This window comes from Lissotriton vulgaris, chromosome 7 (genome assembly GCF_964263255.1).
Source record: "Lissotriton vulgaris chromosome 7, aLisVul1.2, whole genome shotgun sequence".
NCBI lineage: Eukaryota > Metazoa > Chordata > Amphibia > Caudata > Salamandridae > Lissotriton > Lissotriton vulgaris.
The window spans coordinates 1,632,184,517-1,632,203,360 of record NC_141695.1 but is presented as its reverse complement, the minus strand read 5'-3'; the positions used below and the strand labels follow the sequence as shown (position 1 = coordinate 1,632,203,360).

Here is an 18,844-nt window from a genome sequence, read left to right as displayed (position 1 = left end):
GGTGCTCGATGTTAATCAGTCTTTGAGGAATGGCTTCAAGTTGCAAGGCTAAGGGTTCAAATACCACCAGTAATTTGGCCTCAAATCTTGCAATAAGCCTATCCTCCGCATCACTAGACAGCTGGTTAAGACTAACCTGCGGACAACTTGTTACAATGTTGGGAGTCTTTGCGATGCTGCCCTCAATAGAGCCCCCTTTCTTACCCCGTGTAGCCCCTCTGGTTTTAGCCACTTTGCTTGCCTGATGTACGGTGAGTGGAATGCCCCCTTCCTTTCTTTTCTTAGTGGAAACAGTGGGCTCGACCCCTCCCTTGCATGACTGTAGGTGGCGCTGCTGGCGAGTAAGTACTTTCGCAGGTGACTTAATAGAGTCTAGTGCAGGGGTCTCCAAACCGGTCCTGGAGGGCCGGATCCATTCCAGATTTTTGGGATATCCCCATTGAGATACATGTAGTAATTTTTAAAATCTGGCATGGATCCGGCCCTCCAGGACCGGTTTGGAGACCCCTGGTCTAGTGGGTCTATAACTGGGGGGGGAAGAAGCCAGAACAGGTGTCACAGAGGAGCCAGAAACAGGTTGTGACAACAGGTCAGCGGAATTTGACAGAGTAGATTGGGAGCAGGATGCAGGGTCTCCCATAGAGACTCTACGGGGCTCAAGGGACAGCCTCTTCTGGGTGAGCTCGATCTCATGCAATAAAACAGATTCCGCTCTAACCAAAAAAGCATCTAGTGTGCCGACTACCCCGGGCCCCCCAAACCCCTTAAAGTTTGTCTTGCTCATTTTAAGCTGTCGATCACAAGACTCCACCAATGGGATAAGGGTCAAAAATTCAGAAATACACAACTTGGAATGGAATGGAATGGAATTAGATTTATAGAGCGCATGGCTGCCCTTGAGCGTCCCAGCGCTAAACAATTAATAACAGAGCGAAATGAGGAAGAAAAGTTTAGGGAGCTTTGGGGAAAAGGAAGGTTTTAAGTGACTTTCTGAACTTAAGGTATGAAGGTTCCTTCCGTAGGTCCCTGGGCAGGGCATTCCACTTTTTTGCTGCATTCAGCGAGAAGCGACGACCTCCCGTGCGGGCCATCCTTACTCTAGGAGTAACGGCCAGGTTTTCTTCATCGGATCGGAGGGCACGAGTGGCTTTGTAAGGACGGATCAATCCCCTGAGGGCTGGGGGGCCGTTACCTTGGAGGGATTTAAATGCAATACAAAGTGATTTGAAGGAAATTCGCTCCTGGATTGGAAGCCAATGCAAGGCTCTAAGCAGGGGCTTGGCTGAAACCCATCTCGGGACTCCCATAAGGAGCCTGGCTGCGGCATTCTGGACCCGCTGTAAGATGTTAATCGTGGCCAGGGGTGCCGCCAGGAGGAGGGCATTGCCATAATCCAGTCTGGCCAGGATTAGGCCCTGAATCAGAAGTTTTCTTGATTCGAAGGGGAGCAGGGGAGGACCTTCCTTACGGCCCGCAATGATCCAAAGCATCCTCCAGCCACCTTCTGCGCATGGGTCATAAAGGTGAGTTGGGGTTCAAACCAGACCCCAAGACTCTTGACTTTCTCCTTTGGGGGTGGTGGGTCCCCCATACAGGGAGGCCAATGGTCGGAGGACAGAGATGGAAGTGGGTGACCCATGACCATGATCTCGGTCTTCGCTCCATTGAGTCTAAGTTTGGAGCCAGTCATCCAGGAGAAGATAGCTGACAAACAACCTGACAAATCAGATGGGTGTCCCCTTTGTTGTGACAGCGAGACGATGAGTTGCGTATCGTCCGCATAGCTAACAGATTTGATCCCGAAGGGGGCTACTGCCTCCTCTAACGGGGCCATATAGACATTGAACAGTGTGGGGCTCAGGGAGGAGCCCTGCGGCACCCCACACTGCAAGGGGACAGGTTTGGACATTGAGCCATTCTCCCAAATCCTGAACGATCTTTTATCAAGGAAGGGCTCGAGCCATCTAAGAGCCGACCCTGTAATGCCAACTTTGGCAAGACGCTGAACCAAGGTTGGGTGGTCGACGGTATCAAATGCAGCGCTTAGATCCAGGAGGATCAAGGCTGCAGATCCCCCTGAATCTAAGATGCATCTTGCTTCTTCAGTAGCCACCAGAAGGGCAGTGTCTGTACTCTGACCCGGGCGAAAACCAGTTTGGGAATCGCTCAGAAGACCATTCTTTTCCAAATAGTCTGAGAGCTGCCTATTCACCAACTTCTCAGCCACTTTACCCATTCCTGGAAGCAAGGAAATTGGGCGGTAATTGGCCAAGTCCAAGGGATCTAATCCAGGTTTCTTAAGAAGTGTTTTAATTTTAGCTTGTTTCCAGCTAGGGGGGACAATGCCTGTGGCGAATGAGGAGTTTAGGAGCTCTGTGGCCTTAGGTGAGATCGTCCCCACAATTTGTTTGAGGATGTGCATAGGGGCTGGGTCAGAAGGAGAGCCACTTTTTATAATTGTTAACGTGTTACTGAAGTCATCCCTGGTGATAGTACTGAAGGCCTCGAGCTGAGGACTGGGAGAAACGGGGGTAGAGGCCTCTCTCGAGAGTAGGGTAGGCATTTGGGGCAGGCTATCTAGGATTTTTTGAATTTTGCTGTCGAAAAACTCCGCTAACTGGTCGCATCTTAGTTCGGGGTCCCTGTGTATGGTTATAGGGGCAGGGATTTTGAGCAATTGATTAACAATTTTAAAAGTTTCCCTAGAGGAGTTAGCTGATGTTTCAATTTTCTCCTTAAAGAATTCTACTTTAGATTTCTGCCGTGCAGCTTTGTAGAGTCTAAGAGCGGCCTGGTAGGAGGTCTTAGTAAGAGTTGACCAATATTTCCTCCACTTCCTTTCTAATTTCTTACAGGATTTTCTAAGGTCTCTCAGTTCAGTTGTAAACCAGGGGGATCTAAAGGTACTGCTCTTTTTAGTTTTTAATTTAAGAGGAAAGACCGTGTCCAGGGAGCTAGTGAGCCAGTTAGTAAAGTTTTCATCCGCCAGGAGTGGATCAGGTTCTGTGTCCGGAGTCGATTGTTCAAGGGCCCGAGTGAGATCTCCCACCGATAACCTTGGCCAGTCTCTCTGAAGTATACGAGGGCACGTGGGCCGATCTGTTTCAGGGTGGATTTCCCAAGAGAAAGGGACCAAAAAATGGTCAAGAGAAACGGAGTTAAACAGTCAACGTCACTAACCGAGTCCCTCTGGAGTCCAGAATGGGCAATAAAAAGGGGGTGGCCCAGCCCTATCTCCTTCGAGCTACGACGGGCGCGGACGGGTCCGCCCTTGGCCCGCGTGCGTCCCGCGCTGCGGGAGGCGCCCTAATTTATGAGCCTCCGGGGGCTGGTGAATGACGAGGCGAAGGAGCGCCAAGTAGGGATGCAGGGAAAGTGGGTCTGGTACTGCTCGTAGTGTGACCAGTCGAGCGCACCCCCAACAGGCGCCGCCGCTGCTCAGAGATAGTCCGGTGAGTCAGGTGAGCGTGCCCCCAGTGAACCTGCAACTCGGGTGGGTCCGACATGGCCGCCCTCCAACCAGTCCCGCGCTGCGGGAGGCGCCCTGCCAATCTATGCGCCTCCGGGCGCCGGTGAACGACGCGGCGAAGGAGCGCCGCGTAGGGATGCCGGGAAAGCGGGTCTGGTACTGCTCGTAGTGTGACCAGTCGAGGGCACCCCCAACAGGCGCTGCTGCCGCTCAGAGAGAGTCCGGTGAGTCAGGTGAGCGTGCCCCCAGTGAACCTGCAACTCGGGTGGGTCCGGCTTGGCCGTCCTCCAACTAGTTCCGAGCCGCGGGAGGCGCCCCGCCAATCCATGCGCCTCAGGGCGCCGGCGAATGACGCGGCGAAGGAGTGCCGCGCAGGGACGCCGGGAAAGCGGGCACGGCACCGCTTGCAGCGCGACCAGTCGAGCGCACCCCCAACAGGCGCCGCCGCCGCTCAGAGATTGTCCGGTGAGTCAGGTGAGCGTGCCCCCAGTGAAACAGCAACTCGGGTGGGTCCGGCTTGGTTGTCCTCCAACTAGTCCTAGCTTACACCACCTTACCCAGGCTGCAAGTGCAGACCCGTGGTGCCATTTTGGAAGGCTTTCCGGGGGCGGCATAATACATGCTTCAGTTCCTGGTACGCCACTGGGGTACCTATGCCTTGGTACCTAAGGTACCATATCCTAGGGGCTCACAAGGTAACTCAGTAACCAATCTGGTATGTACCTAAAGTACATGGTATCAATTTAGAGAGAGAACAGCTAGGTTGTGGTCCTTAGTAGCAGGGCCATAGCCAGATTAAAGTCGAAAAACCAGTGAAACACAGCAAAAAGTGGGGCTAACGATAGGAAGCAGACCCTACTCTCCTACACTTAGAATAATCTGGAGCTTTCAGAATGGGTGCTGAGTACATTGCTTCCTTCAGAGTGTCGAAAGCTGTTGGAAAGCTCACTCTCTACTTTACCTTCTTTGGAATTTTCTTGGAAGTCAATTCTGTGAGGGGCCCTAAGGCAGAGTGCACTATACTACATGTGTGGACAGATATGCTCTTTTGATGGCTAAGTTGATTCTTAGATATTACAAGCGTACAGGGAAGCCATTTTGAGTACATGTACTGGACACTGGTATTGACAAGGTCCCCAGCTAGATGATAGCTTCACTGAAACTAGGGAAGCTTGGTATCAAACATCTTGTATTAATAAACCAACACTGATTCCAGTGATAGATTTAGTAATACACCCACCCAGAGGGCACCTCATAGGTGCCCCCTGAAAACCTACCGACTACTAGTGTGCTGGCTGACTGGTGTAGACCAGCCTGCCACCACAGACTGGTTTCTGAACCCCTGCAGGTAAGAGCTCACAATCTGAGGGCAGAATCAATGCCTGCTCTGGCCGGAGGTGGGGTCACCTCCACCAATCAGAATGGCCAAGTTATCAGCTTATCAAGGGAGGAGGCTTCTAAGCTCTCTGCCGCCTTTGATATGCACCCAAAGGCTTCCATAGACAGGGGAAATGCCACCCCCTGCCCGGGCCTATTTGGCACAAGGACAGCGGAAATATTAGCTGGTCAGGAATTGTGTCCTCCTCTCAGGCTAGTTCCACCTTTAGGGTTGGCTACCGGATGGGGACATGACTTTTAAAATTCCACTATCTTAGTTTTAGTGGAATTAGATTCTCTGGGTCAGGGTTATGACCACTTCCCACAGGAAGAGGCCATATAGAGGCTGTAGATACCCTAAAGGTAAATCACCCATTGGCTACTACTTTTCACTCCCCTGCCCTTAAATTGAGATTTTTGGTGGCACCCCGACACCTGGAACTCAGATTTGACGGATCGAGAAGACAACAAAGAAGAGCCGTGAGAAAAACGAGAACGGAAGACTGCTGTGGACTTTGGATGCCAAACCCTGCCTGCCTGCACCAGATTCGACAATCATGGCTAGTGACTTGTCTTGCAGCGGACCAAGAAACCTGGGAGACTGCAAGCCCTTCGCAAATTGCCAGGAATCTCCCTTGGAGTAGAGGTGCTACTCCCCTGCAGTCCACAGGCACCAAAAAAACAAAGTCTGGCTTATCAAGTTGCTGCTCCCCAGCCAGTCCGACATAGCAGCTGCCCAGGAAGGAGATCCTGTGCTACTGATGGTCAGCTCTGTCCCCTCACCAAGTGAGAGGACACCAAGACCAGCCGGAGAAGCACTGGGCCAATACACGGCACACCGGATCCCTTGCACCAAACAAAGCCAGTGAGAGCCCAATCCAGACTGCCACCACACTAAAAGGGCTTTGTATCGCTTTGTTCGCCCTAAGTTGGCAGGGTATGCTCAGACGTGAGTCCCTTGCTCACTTTGCCACTGGATTTAAGATAGCCTGGCTGATGAGGCTTATGAACCCGAAACCGGTCCCAGGATGCTTGTTTTTGGTCCAGGGAAGACATGGCTTGGCAGTTCGGGCTGGACTTCTCCGATGAGGCACAGGGTCAGATTGATGTGCATATGGCCATGTCTGAACTGGGGTGGCGGAGTGAGCTAAAGATTGGTGATGGATTAAACCCAGATCAGTTGACTGGGGGCGAGTGTTTGATTTGCTCAAACGCTCCGTCCATCATCCCCTTTTGTATCGCCTTGTTCGCCCTAAGTTGGCAGGGTATGCTCAGACGTGAGTCCCTTGCTCACTTTGCCACTGGATTCAAGATAGCCTAGCTGATGAGGGTTATGAACCTGAAAACGGTCCCTGGATGCTTGTTTCCGGTCCAGGGAAGACATGGCTTGGCAATTCAGGCTGGACTGTTCCCATGAGGCACTGGGTGAGACTGATTTGCGTATGGCCATATCTGAACTGGGGTGGCGGAGTGAGCTAAAGAATGGTGATGGATTAAACCCAGATCAGTTGACTGGGGGTGAGTGTTTGATTTGCTCAAACACACCGTCCATCATCCCATTTGTAACACACTAAAAGGAGCAGCTGTCGAGGGGCGTCAACACTGCAGAGACCCACTTCCAGAGTGGCCTTGCTGTACTGATTGTGCCCCTCAATCGGTGTAGGTAAGTGTCCCTTTTTGATATGTTCACCGCCACTTTTTGCTTGGTAGATGATGCGATTCCGACTGAAAGTGCACTGGATTCCTGCTAACCAGGTCAACAGCTCTTTCCCAAAACTGTACAATAGTATATCCAATTGGCAAAACCTTTAGCACTCTCTGCAAGTCCCTAGTAAATGGTACACTGATTCCAGTGTTGGATATATCAATACATGCACCCAGAGGGCACCTTAGAGGTGCCCCCTAAAAAAATACCAGCCTCTGGTGTGGCTCCTGACTGCTCTCTGCAAGCCTGCCACGCAAGATGCTGTTCTAACCTCCTAGGGTGAGTTCCTTGTGCTCTCAGGAGGCGCAAAACAAAAGCCTGTCCGGGAAGAGGGTGTCAGACCCTCTCCCACAGATTGATCTGCTGATTAGCCTACCTAGGCCAGGAAGCTTCAAAGAGCTGCTGCCTTTGAAATGGGAATCTGGCTCCCCCACAAGAGAGGAAACAAACCCCCTCTGTCCAGAACTCCCTTGGCACCTGGACAGACGGGATAATTAGCTAGCGACCCACCAGGCTAGCACCACCCATTAGATGAGCTAAACTGAGGTGGATATGATTCTTCCAAAGTAGCCATCTTTGTGATGGCATACTTAGGCATTCTGGAACAGGGCTATGCTCAATTACTACAGGAAGTGGTCATATAGGGAGCATAGTGACCCGGAAGGACAGTAGCCCATTGGCTACTACCCTAAAAATCCCTAAATTGAGTATTTAGGGGAGCCACTGCCACCAGAAGAGCAGATTCTAATGACCTAAAAAGAGAGAGGAAGCTGAAGAGCTGGAAAAGCAGAGAGGAGAGAAGAAGCAGCTGACCTGGTATCAGCCCCGCCGGAGAGTCTGCACCCCTCATTGAAAACTGCACTAAGTTGACTTTTCTTGCAGCAGCCGATTCCTGTACTTGGGAGGAATGTCTGCCTTCGATAAAGAACCAAGACCTCCTGTGGAACAGCAGACCTGTTCCCTGCATCTTGCAGCAACTCCAAAAGAAGGTACACAGAGGCCTCCAGACCGCCAAACCAGACACCTGAAGCCACCACTGCACCCGTCATTCCAAGCCAGTGGTCTAAAGGTGTTAACAAGATCCCCCAGCCCTCTTGAGTCCGAGTCCATCATGGTTTCACCCGCATGGACCTTCCCTCATCACTTAAATCCTCTGCACGCAGGTTACCAGGACTGCTCCGGTAAAGAAAAACAGACACCTAAGGACACCTCTGCAACTGCCGCCCCTGGGCTGTGTAGAAGAGGACCAAAGGTGCCCCCCACCCCATCCCAGAGCATCATGAGGCCTGAGCCCCCCTGTTGGTTCAGCCCTACTAGTTTCCTACCCAGAGTCTGCAGACTCTTTTTGCAGAAACCGATCTACATGGAACAACACTGGGCATCTGATACTGTTTTGCACCCTGCAACCAGCCGCCCTCATGCCGCTGGTGGTGTACTGTTGATGATGCCTTGGACCTTGCCCACCACTCACCTTAACTCCCGGAGATTGATCCCATAAGTCACTGTACTATACCTATTTGCAGAATCTGTTCTTCTTTCTATAGCACAATGTCCACCTTTTGAACATATAAACATAATTGCTATGTTCATAAATTGGTGTGGACCTTTTTGAGTCGTGCGTCTTATTTATTGACTATTGTGTGTATTTGTAGCGGTCTTGCACTCCTATGTGTTAAACCTAAGGCTGCTTGACCACACTACACCCCAACAGAGAACTTTGGGATCGAAAGCAAGCCAATGCCCACTTATAAGGGAAACCCTGGACTCTTTACATGGTGTATCAGATTATTGATACATCACACAAATAGCCAGCTTCCTACAATAACATTTTAACTGCACCCTCACTATTAGGGGACATTAATATACCACAATCCTTGTCCCAATTAGATGACCGGGATTCAGTGACCACTCTCACAAGGAACCAGATCAAAAAAGTCTTATATGGAGCAATTTTCACAGAATACTTACAGGCAAAAGCGGCAACATGAGGTCTTATTTTTGACAACAAACACAGGATTTTCATGGACGTCCTGATCTTTCAAAAAGAATGGCTAAATATAGCATGGAAGGGCAGAAGAGACTGGCTGGCACTGATAATAAACACAGCAAAACTTCTATCGGACACAATGCTTTTAAAACTCCAGACCAGCAAAAACAACTTGAAAACTCTTGAGCACATCACAGTCTACAAAAATGGTTAGATGAGATTAATGAAGATACGACCCAGAAAATGGTATTCCTTAACCAATCAAAGATGACAAAACTATAGAAGGATGTACCCATATGCTACTGTTGAATATTATACCAAAAGAGAGAATCAGATGGAGTCTAAGAATGAATGAGGAGGAGACCAACACCACAAAATTGGACATTTAGTTCAAATGAACATAGTAGTAGCAGTGACAATAGTGAGAGAGGGGCTATCAACATACTCTCAAACTACAAATCCCCAACCCACATTCCCATTTGGTTTTTGTCCAAACCCCTATCACTTTACCCTAAGGTACTGTTCCCAATCCAAAAGACGATCTTTTATTAGGCAGGGTCAGTGGACGTGGATGAGGGGTGGGGGGATTTAGGGTGAGACAAAAACTAAAAGACAACAACCCCACGGACCAATGATTAGACCAACACCAAATGGTGATCAGGAGCGGGACGCAGAACAGTAAACCAGGCACGTGCAATACCTCAATCTAGTGGTTAACTACAGCAACCATCAACTTAGTACCATGGACATGTAAGTCTTAGAAAAGGGACCAGGCTTTGGCCCAAGACTCAATATGTTAGATGTGAATTGGCCCTACCATTAGGCCTTAAAATCAGACTTGGGGCATTTGTTAAGGAGAACCTTTCTACGGAATCAGGACTGGTGAACACAGCACTAAGAACAAAACCATTTTTTCAATTAACTGCACATGCGGTACCAAATGAGGTGACCGGTTTTGAGTAAGCAGACATTACAGTCCTTCAAAAGCAACGGAAAATCAACATCTGAAGGCACAAACACCACAAGAAGCATTCTTCTCAGTCTCCTGCAACATGCTACTAGGTACAAGGATGGTGCATTAAGTGTCTTTGTTTGTCATGTTGGGTATTCAAGACAAGGATTAGCTTTCGTACAGGAGAAGGATAAGTTCATAGGTTTCGATGCGGATAACTGGAAACCATGGATCAGTTATTACTCGGGCCTGTGCAAATTTTTAAGTAGGATGCCAATTTGTTCTGTTCAGCCTAAGGAATACATTAGCTGATTAATGGGTTTCCCCAATGGTTGCAAGTACATGTACCAGTCCTGGGTTTACTACTGCTTCTACGCTACTGTCTAGGGACAAAGCACTGCCATGAGCTGTGGACCCGGACATTTCCAGACATGCCTAAATACACACACAATGGTTAAAGCTCACTTAAGAGACCTCATTTGTAAATGACTATTGTCTCCACACCTTGTCGCTAATGAATGGAGATTTATTATTTGATATATTACCTACTGGCGGTCGCCAGTAGGTATATATAGTTAGGATTTTTTCTCTATGGGATTTTTGAAAATTCTATGTCTAATAACTTTGGCGTTTGTGGACGGAATCGGCTGAAAAAAGGGGGGTCCCAAAACGCGTTTTTCCCATGTTAATTTCCATAGGGCCTTTGGCCTCACTTTTAGCTCGAACGGCTGAATGGATTTGCACGAAACTTGGCAAAATTGTAGGGACTGTTAGCCCGATGTGCCTTTGCTAGGTCTTAATATATGTGCTCCAGTGGATTTTGAGAAATTAACGTTCAAAACAAGATATATATCTGTAACAGCGCTCCGGGCTGCGCTCCGGTCCGCTTACTTTTCGCGAAACGGAACTTTGCGATGCGAAGCTGATTGGCTCCCCGGTGTCTGTCAACATTCTAAACAGTCCGGAGCGGCCGCCATCTTATCTCTCGGTAAGATCGAGAGAGAAGAAGAGGTGAAAAACGAAGGGGGAATTTAATGAAAGGGGGCAAGGTATACCCCTCTTGACCCCCTAGGAATGTTGTTGGGGTTATTAAAGGGTCCCGTAGGGAAAATAAAAAAAAATTATTTTTCACGGTAGAAGCACTTCCTGGGCCGCGAACTGGGCCGCAAACTGGTAGCGAAACGGGAATTCGCCATTTTGTGCTTCGTTTTAATTAAATTACTAGGTATAAGGGGGTGCGGGAGACGTATCCTAATCCCTTATGTTTTCTGAGGGTGGCTGAGGAGGCTCATATATGTTGATACATGTCTTCCAGCGGCTGTGCGTGAGCTTTTTTTTTTTTTTTGCTGCGTGACGTCTGTTAACGTTCGATTTGATGGAAATCAGGAAGTGTTGACCGCCAATTTGTCAGTGCGATAAAATATTTTGTTATAAATGAATCCTTATTGATAAACATGGTCTGCGCCATCTTGCCTTTTTTCCAATGCCACAATTTTGTTGTGCACGGCAGCCATTTTAGATGCCAGGCCGGTCCCAGGCTATCACCTAGCCCTGCGGATGTAGTTTATGGCCCCAGCTGTAGAGAATCCAGACATGCCAACCCTCCCGATTCAGGCGTGAGACTACTGATTTCAGTGCTAGTCTCCCGCCTCCCGATTTCTGCAAGCAAAAACCCGGGGGCATATTACCAACAACTAGCGATAATTTTTGTCTCTAACTTGTTTAGAGACAAAAATTATCGCCGCACATCGGCGATTTTTATCGCAGATAAACCTTGCTATTAGCAAGGTTTATCGCAAATGCGATAAAAAACGGCCGCAATGCATGAATATCGCTGAAAAGTCAGCGATATTCATGCATTATCGAGCAAATGCTCTAAGCCATGTTATCCACCTCCCATAGGATAACATGGCTAAGAACTGCTCAGGGCAGGCGTTAGCTTTTGGAGATATTCGCGCTTAGCGCGAATATCTCCAAAAGTTGGTAATAGGAGATAGCGATGTTAGGGACTGTTTCCAGTCGCTAACATCTTGGCACGCCCACTTTGCATGTCATTAGTGATAAATATCACTGACATGCAAAGCGGGGCCCAAGATGGTCGCTATCTCCTTTTAGCTGTCACTAACTGGTGTTAGCGACAGCTTGGTAATAGGGAGATAATTTTATCTCCGCTTTCTTGGCTTTTAAAGCCAAAAAAGCGGAGATAAACCCCCTTGATAATATGCCCCACGATTCCTCGGGGGTTTCAGCTGACAAGGCTTGGTATTGTGTTACGTGGTAATTCTTCCAGGAAACGTCAGAGGGTCGATGCAGGGGTTCTAGAAGGGGTGATAAACCATTTAAGCCTCATGAACAAGCGCATGGTCTTTTAAAGATCTGTGAAGTACTCGGGGCGGCGGTGTGTGTGTGTCCTCTTTCAGGAGCGGGCGGGGGGGGGGGGGCACTGCCAGCAACTTGCCAGGCCAGGCAGTGTTCAACACTTGCATCACCCTTTCTCTGCCTGCTATTGCGCTCCATGCTTCGGAAAGGTAAGAAAAAGAACGTGCATTTGAGTTTGAAATGTCCGATCCTGTAGCAGTACACTTGCAAAGCCCACACATGACAATAACCCGATTCAAGGCCCCATTCACCCGATTTTAAAAAAATATATAGCACTCCAACAAAGTAGGATTATAAAACTTTATTAACTTTTAAATATAACGAACGGAACAAAAACTGTAAAAACATTTAAACATTTTTGACAAAAAAAAGCAACAATTGTCAGAAGCTGTCTTTTGTGCGAATAGTCCCAAGGCAGCACAACGTGCTGAGTTCTGGACGGCACCCAGGTGATGTCACCTGGGTGCCGCACTGGTTTTTGGGATCCTACAATGCAGCTCAGAAAAACAGCGTGGGGCGTCCCGGGTGGTGCGGGGGGAGGCCTCGTCAGTAGCGGTCTGTTGTGCGAATAGTCCCAAGGCAGCAGAACGCGCTGAGATGTGGATGGCACCCAGGTGATGTCCAGTAAACTGCCGCACTGGTTTTGGTATCCTACAATGCTGCTCCGAAAATTGGCGTGGGGCGGCCCGGGGGGGGCGTGGGGGAGGCGGCATGAACGGGCCTCCCCAGGTGGCGGCCATCCAGCTGAGTTGCGCCCGCTCTTGCGGCTACAGCGTCTCGCTCACCATGTAGTTGAGTTGCTCCCACTCTTGCAGTGCAGCGATAGGCGGCTGCCACAGGACTCTTAAAATGGCGGACGGCTCTTCGGTTTTGGGCCTGGTCCACTAAAATGGCCCTGGGACACCTTGGAACTCGGACGCTTGCCTGCTAGGGCTTGGGCTCCATTCTCGAAAGCGTCCCCTCAGCCGTGAAGATTCTACAAAAGTCTTGGGGGCCCTCGACTCCTGCAGGCTTCCGGTGGGGAGCGGCTGCCATGATTGCTCGCGGAATGACCACGACGGAGCCACGAGATGGTGGTGCTCTCATGCTGACGCCAGCTTCAGTCTGAATCATCCAGAAACAAGGTGGGGCTTTCATCGTTTGGGAAAAAAAAAAATTCTAAACCAATGAAAAGTGTTATTTTTAGGTCATATGACCAAGCCTTCTATCTTTAGGAAACCAAAAGTAAAATGAACCAATGAAAAGTTTTATAAACAAGTCACATGACCTGTTATGCGGCATAGGGCTACAAAAAGCGTAGAAAATCCGTTGGCACGTGAGGCGGCGTCAGTAGCGGACCGATGTGCGAATAGGCCGAAGGCAGCACAACGCGCCGAGATCCGGATGGCACCGAGTTAGTGTCCAGAAAGTTGCTGCACTTGTGTGGCTATCCTACAATGCTGCGCCGAAAGTCGGCGTGGGGCGCCCCATTGGCCTGTGAGGTCGCGTCAGTCAGTGGGGGCTGTGCGTCTCCCCCAAGATGGAGGCTCCTCGGCTGCAGTGGGGCGCCCCTTATCTTTTCACTCGCCGTCCAACTGAGTTGCGTCCGCACTTGCGGCTACAGTAGGCCGAAGGCAGCACAACGCGCCGAGATCCGGATGGCACAGAGGTGGTGTCCAGCAAATTGCCGCACTGGTGTGGCCATCCTACAATGCTGCGCCGAAAGACGGCGTGTCCAGCTGAGTTTCTCCCGCTCTTGCGGTACAGTGACTCGAACGCGCCGAGATCCGGATGGCACCGAGGTGGTGTCCAGCAAGTTGCCGCACTGGTGTGGCCATCCTACAATGCTGCGCCGAAAGTCGGCGTGGGGTGCCCCGTTGGCTTATGAGATGATGTCAGTAGTGGACCGATGTGTGAATAGGTCGGAACCAGCACAAGGCGCCAAGATCCGAATGGCAAGTCCTGGATGTTGAGTGCCATAGTTTAGAGTTCTGAGCAGTGCTTGTAAGATTGTCTGAAGCTTATTTGCACCTGCTGCAGCTTCACTATTGCCCTGGTGTGGCCAAAGGTCGCACATGGCATAGGCGGCCGGCTCCCGAGGTCCGGCGGAACTTTTTTCCTTTTCCTTTTTGCTTCTTGTCCCACAATCCGTTTCATCTGAAGACACGACCAGGTCCCTGAATGTGTGCAGGGGGACGTTATTGATTGAATCAAAATGGCGGCTTGACACAAAGCTGACTCAAGCGTTGCTGTTGATGCTATACAGACAAAAATTGGTTTTCAGTTTGTACATTCTTCAGGATTTTTTTTCCCATCCAAGGCTGATTGAGAGTTTGTAGAAAAATGGCTTCAGATTTTCCACATACTACTCTTCAACATTCTTCCTAAATGTAACAAGGTGAGACTCACTAGGAGAACGGCTGTTTATCTTTCCTTTCAAAATGCTGCCAACAATATTTTCTGAATGGAAGACACCATCTTGTAGCATAAAGGGCCGAAAGGGGTTCTGGTCTGGCCGATGGTTGGTGGAGACATTTTGACTATATCTTGGACCTGCCCGGCCTCGCCCAAAATGGCGCCGGTATAAATGGGACTCGTAACTCCTTGTTGTGTACTGGTTGAACAACCTTGATATCACGAGATATGAATGCAGTTTTGATGCTCATGGCGGGCGGGGACGAGAATTGATTGAATATTTCGACATCCCTATTGATATTAAGTTCTGATGTGTTATTGATTACTGTACTATTGAAAGTTCGAATTAACGTCACCCATGGTACTTGCACGCAAATGTATATCTAGATAACTTTTTTGTAAGTGGCCCTGTCGTATTTTAATTACAAAATGTACGTCCACCGATTCCGCAACTGTTAGACACCTTAGTTCTTGCAACCTAATGGCTCGCTCGTTACGTTCCTCTATAATGTAAATGTCTCCTCATCATATACGATTTCAGTTTGCTCCGTGGCCGGCCCACGTGGTTATAGGCCCGTATTTGTATACTGACATTTTCACAATAAAGGTTTTTAAAACAAAACATGGTAGTAGTATTTACATTGGTAAAGTTTTTACTTTTAGTAGTTTTCGAATCAGTAAAAGGCAAGTGAAATAAAGCAGTCCAATTACATGACGGATAAAAGGTATAATATGTAGGAATGCAGTAAAGATAAATGGTCAAGGGCAGTTGTGTTTTCCACTCCTGCAACATAAAGTGATCGATAAGAATCTGATAATCAGGCGTATCGGCGACTAAGACAGCAGGCCGAGTCTCAACGGCTCCGTCATGGAACGAAGAAACGCCCTTTTTCTCGAAAAAGGAATATATTTTACTTGCAGGACAGTTGTAAATTTTCCGGGAAAGTACATTAGCCTGGAATATTATAACATATATGTTTTTTAAAAAAAGTTCGAAATCAATAAAAAGCGTATTTTTTAGGTCATATGACCAAGCTTTTCATTATTAAAATAACAAAAGTAAAATGAACCAATAAAAAGTTTTATTAACAAGTCACATGACCTGTTATGCTTACGTTACGCGCTGCGCGCCGCGCCCCGGATCACTTCCGGGTGCGCTAACGCGGCGTGTCATATAACGCATTACGCGACAATGTAGGTCAAGAATATAGTCAAAATGTCTCCACCAACCAGCGTTCGGAACACAACCTCTTTCAGCAGTCCAAAAAGTTCTGTAAAATGACAACAGAGGGGACAGGCAACAAGAACCATCAGTCAAAGAGGGGAGGGCAAGTTCTTCTCTACCGGGTCATGTTGGGGCGCTACCGGAACTGATCGAATTGGTAGTCTACAGTGTTTCTGGATGTTTCAGACTAAAGCTGGCGTCAGCATGAGAGCACTACCATCTCGTAGGTCCGTCGTGGCCATTCCACGAGTAAACATGGCAGCCGCTCCCCACCAGAAGCCTGCGGGAGTCGGGGGCCCCCCAAGACTTTTGTAGAATCTTCACGGCTGAGGGGACGCTTTCGAGAATGGGACCCAAGCCCTATCAGGGAAGCGTCCGAGTTCCAAGGTGTCCCAGGGCCATTTTAGTGGACCACACCCAAATCTGAAGAGCCGGCCGCCATTTTAAGAGTCCTGTGGCAGTCGCTTATCGTTGCATCGCAAGAGCGGGAGCAACTCAACTACATGGTGAGCGAGACGCTGTAGTCGCAAGAGCGGGCGGTAAACAGCTGAATGGCGGAAGAGGCACAGTGTAGCAAAAGCGGCCGGAATGGCAACTAAAACGGTAAAGGGGCGCCCCACTACAGCGTGTCTCCAGGTCAAACGGATTGTGGGACAAGGTCCAGAATAGAAGAGTCATCAAAAGGCAAAAAGTTCCGCCGGACCCCGGGAGCCAGCCGCCTATGTCGGGGGCGATCTCAGGCTAAACCGGTGCTATAAGACTTGGGGAGGGGGTCGGAGCCAAGCGTCTTCTCCGAGTCCGTGCCATCACACCGCCCCTCGGGGGCCTCCGTCAAGCGGTTTAGGGAGGTACCATATCACATTGTTTTCAAATGCAGTCAGGTCCACAAACGACACTCACTTACTTTGAGAATAGTGAAGCTGCAGTAGGTGGAAATAAGCTTCAGACAGTGTTACAAGCGCTGCTCAGAACTCTGAACTATGGCACCCAACATCCAGAACTTATGCCATTTGAGAATGGCAGTGACATTGAAGCAACTCAGGGACCAAAACCATTAACGTACTTTCACGTATGAAAATCTTACTTGGGGAGGGGGCAGGAGCGAAGCGCCCCCTCCCAGTCCGCGCCACCACACCGTATGTTGAAAATCTGAAGCCATCGTTCTACAAACTCAACCAACCTTGGATGGAAAAATCTAGAAAAATGTACAAACTGAAAACCAGTTTTGGTCTGCATAGCATCAGTAGCAACGCTTGCTATCAGAGTGCATGAGTTTCATGCTCGATCGATTAAGCTAGCCGGATCGGGCAATAAAAAGTATAAAATAGTTATGTAAATAGTTATTTAATAAAATGTTTTACCCTGTTTCTTTGCTGGTGTGTTGTATATATTTTTAATATTTGCATAGGGTTTGTCGTTATTTTGGGCGGGGTGGGTGACGGAGCCGAACTGTCTTGCAGCCCTCATGGTGTGGAGCTCAGTTCATCTCACTATTTTCGTATTTCTCATGAAGGGTTGTTCCTAATATTTCTATTTTAGCGAGGTCAAAAAGAGATCCAATTAGTGGCCTACTGATTTTGCTCGATTAATTTTATTTTTTTACACGATTTTTCACTATCTGCAAAGACTAAACAGAGTATTGCGACTTTGTGCTTGTTTGTAAATAGAGAATGAACCAAAGAGAATCAATTGTAAAACAGTAAATGCTTGGATAACAATCAATCAAATGGAGAGACAAGCAGGCATGACGGATTACAACAGGGGTAAAGGCCTGCGTTAACTACTCTTCACTATCTGCAAAGAGAGAGTACTACTAAGAGAAAAGAGGGGAGGGGGGCAGCGTTCAAAGCACATCAGCGTGCATAAACACGAAAAAGTTTTTACCTATCACGTACTTGACATTTTACAGCTTTTGATATTTGCTATTAAAAAACCAATGAAATTCACTGAAGAAACCATAGGTTATAGGCCATATATAGTTAGGAATTTGCATTTACAAAACCTTGAAAATTCACTGAAAAAACCATTGGTTATAGACCATATATAGTTAGGGATTAGCCTTTTCAAAACCTTATTTTACTCACACAAAACCATTGAAATTTCATATATAGTTAGTTCCACTAACTATATATCGCGCACCCGCAATCCACTGCTGATGATGTCACATATTACATCATTCATGACATGGTTAGTGACATCACTGATGACATCACTGATGACATCTCAAATGACATCACTGATGACATCTCAAATGACATCACTGATGACATCTCAAATGACATCACTGATGACATCACTGATAACATCTCATTTGACATGACTGATCACATCACTGATGATATCATTCATGTGATAATACCATGAACCTCTTCAGACTCCAATATAACCTTAGATACAATCAGTGTAAACAGACAGTCACAGACTGTCACTCATCCATGGAGTTACTCACACACCTAGTCAGTTATGCAAAAAATCAATCACACCTCCATTTTCTCAACTATACAGTTATACACACCTTACTTATTCAAACATATACTAACACATATTTACTTTACTCTCTTATACAATCCCTGATACATGTTCACAATGATCCATACAGCCACTCACACATTCACTGGCTCTTACGCACAGTTATTTATATATGTCAACTCTCACATGTACTGTGTTTTACATATGTACTTACTTTGACATGTAGCACTGAGATATCCATTCACTCACTAATACACTCATGCACAGTCAACCGCCCATACAGCTGTTTCCACATGCACTTTTGAACCCATACATATAGTGAATCAACTACTCACACATCTATGTACAGAGTCACACACCTCCCAGCCACCCATACACACACACTCAGTTTCCCATACAAATACTTGGACAACCAATGAATAACCCATACAGTTACTCATATAGCTACTGATCAACATATGCAGCAGTTTGTAGAACAACAGATATAATGATGCACAAATTAAAACAGTTTAGTCACTAACCCATGCACTCAGTGAGACACATTTAATCACTCACTCATACAGTCAGTCATGCACCTACTAAATCCTTCATCCAGACACTTATACATCCACTCATTCTTCAATATGTAAGACATATTTTAACTTTACAGAAACATACAGTCACTGGATGTTGTCATCAGTGATGTCATCAGTGATGTCATTTGAGATGTCATCAGTGATGTCATCAGTGATGTCACTAACCATGTCATGAATGATGTAATATGTGACATCATCAGCAGTGGATTGCGGGTGCGCGATATATAGTTAGTGGAACTAACTATATATGAAATTTCAATGGTTTTGTGTGAGTAAAATAAGGTTTTGAAAAGGCTAATCCCTAACTATATA

At 47.7% G+C, this 18,844-nt stretch overlaps 1 protein-coding gene across 1 annotated transcript in view; it reads right to left on the bottom strand.

Annotated features, from left to right (window-relative positions):
* Positions 1 to 18,844, bottom strand: part of CCNDBP1 (cyclin D1 binding protein 1) — a 118,617-nt gene that overhangs the window by 34,619 nt on the left and 65,154 nt on the right. The window lies entirely within an intron of this gene.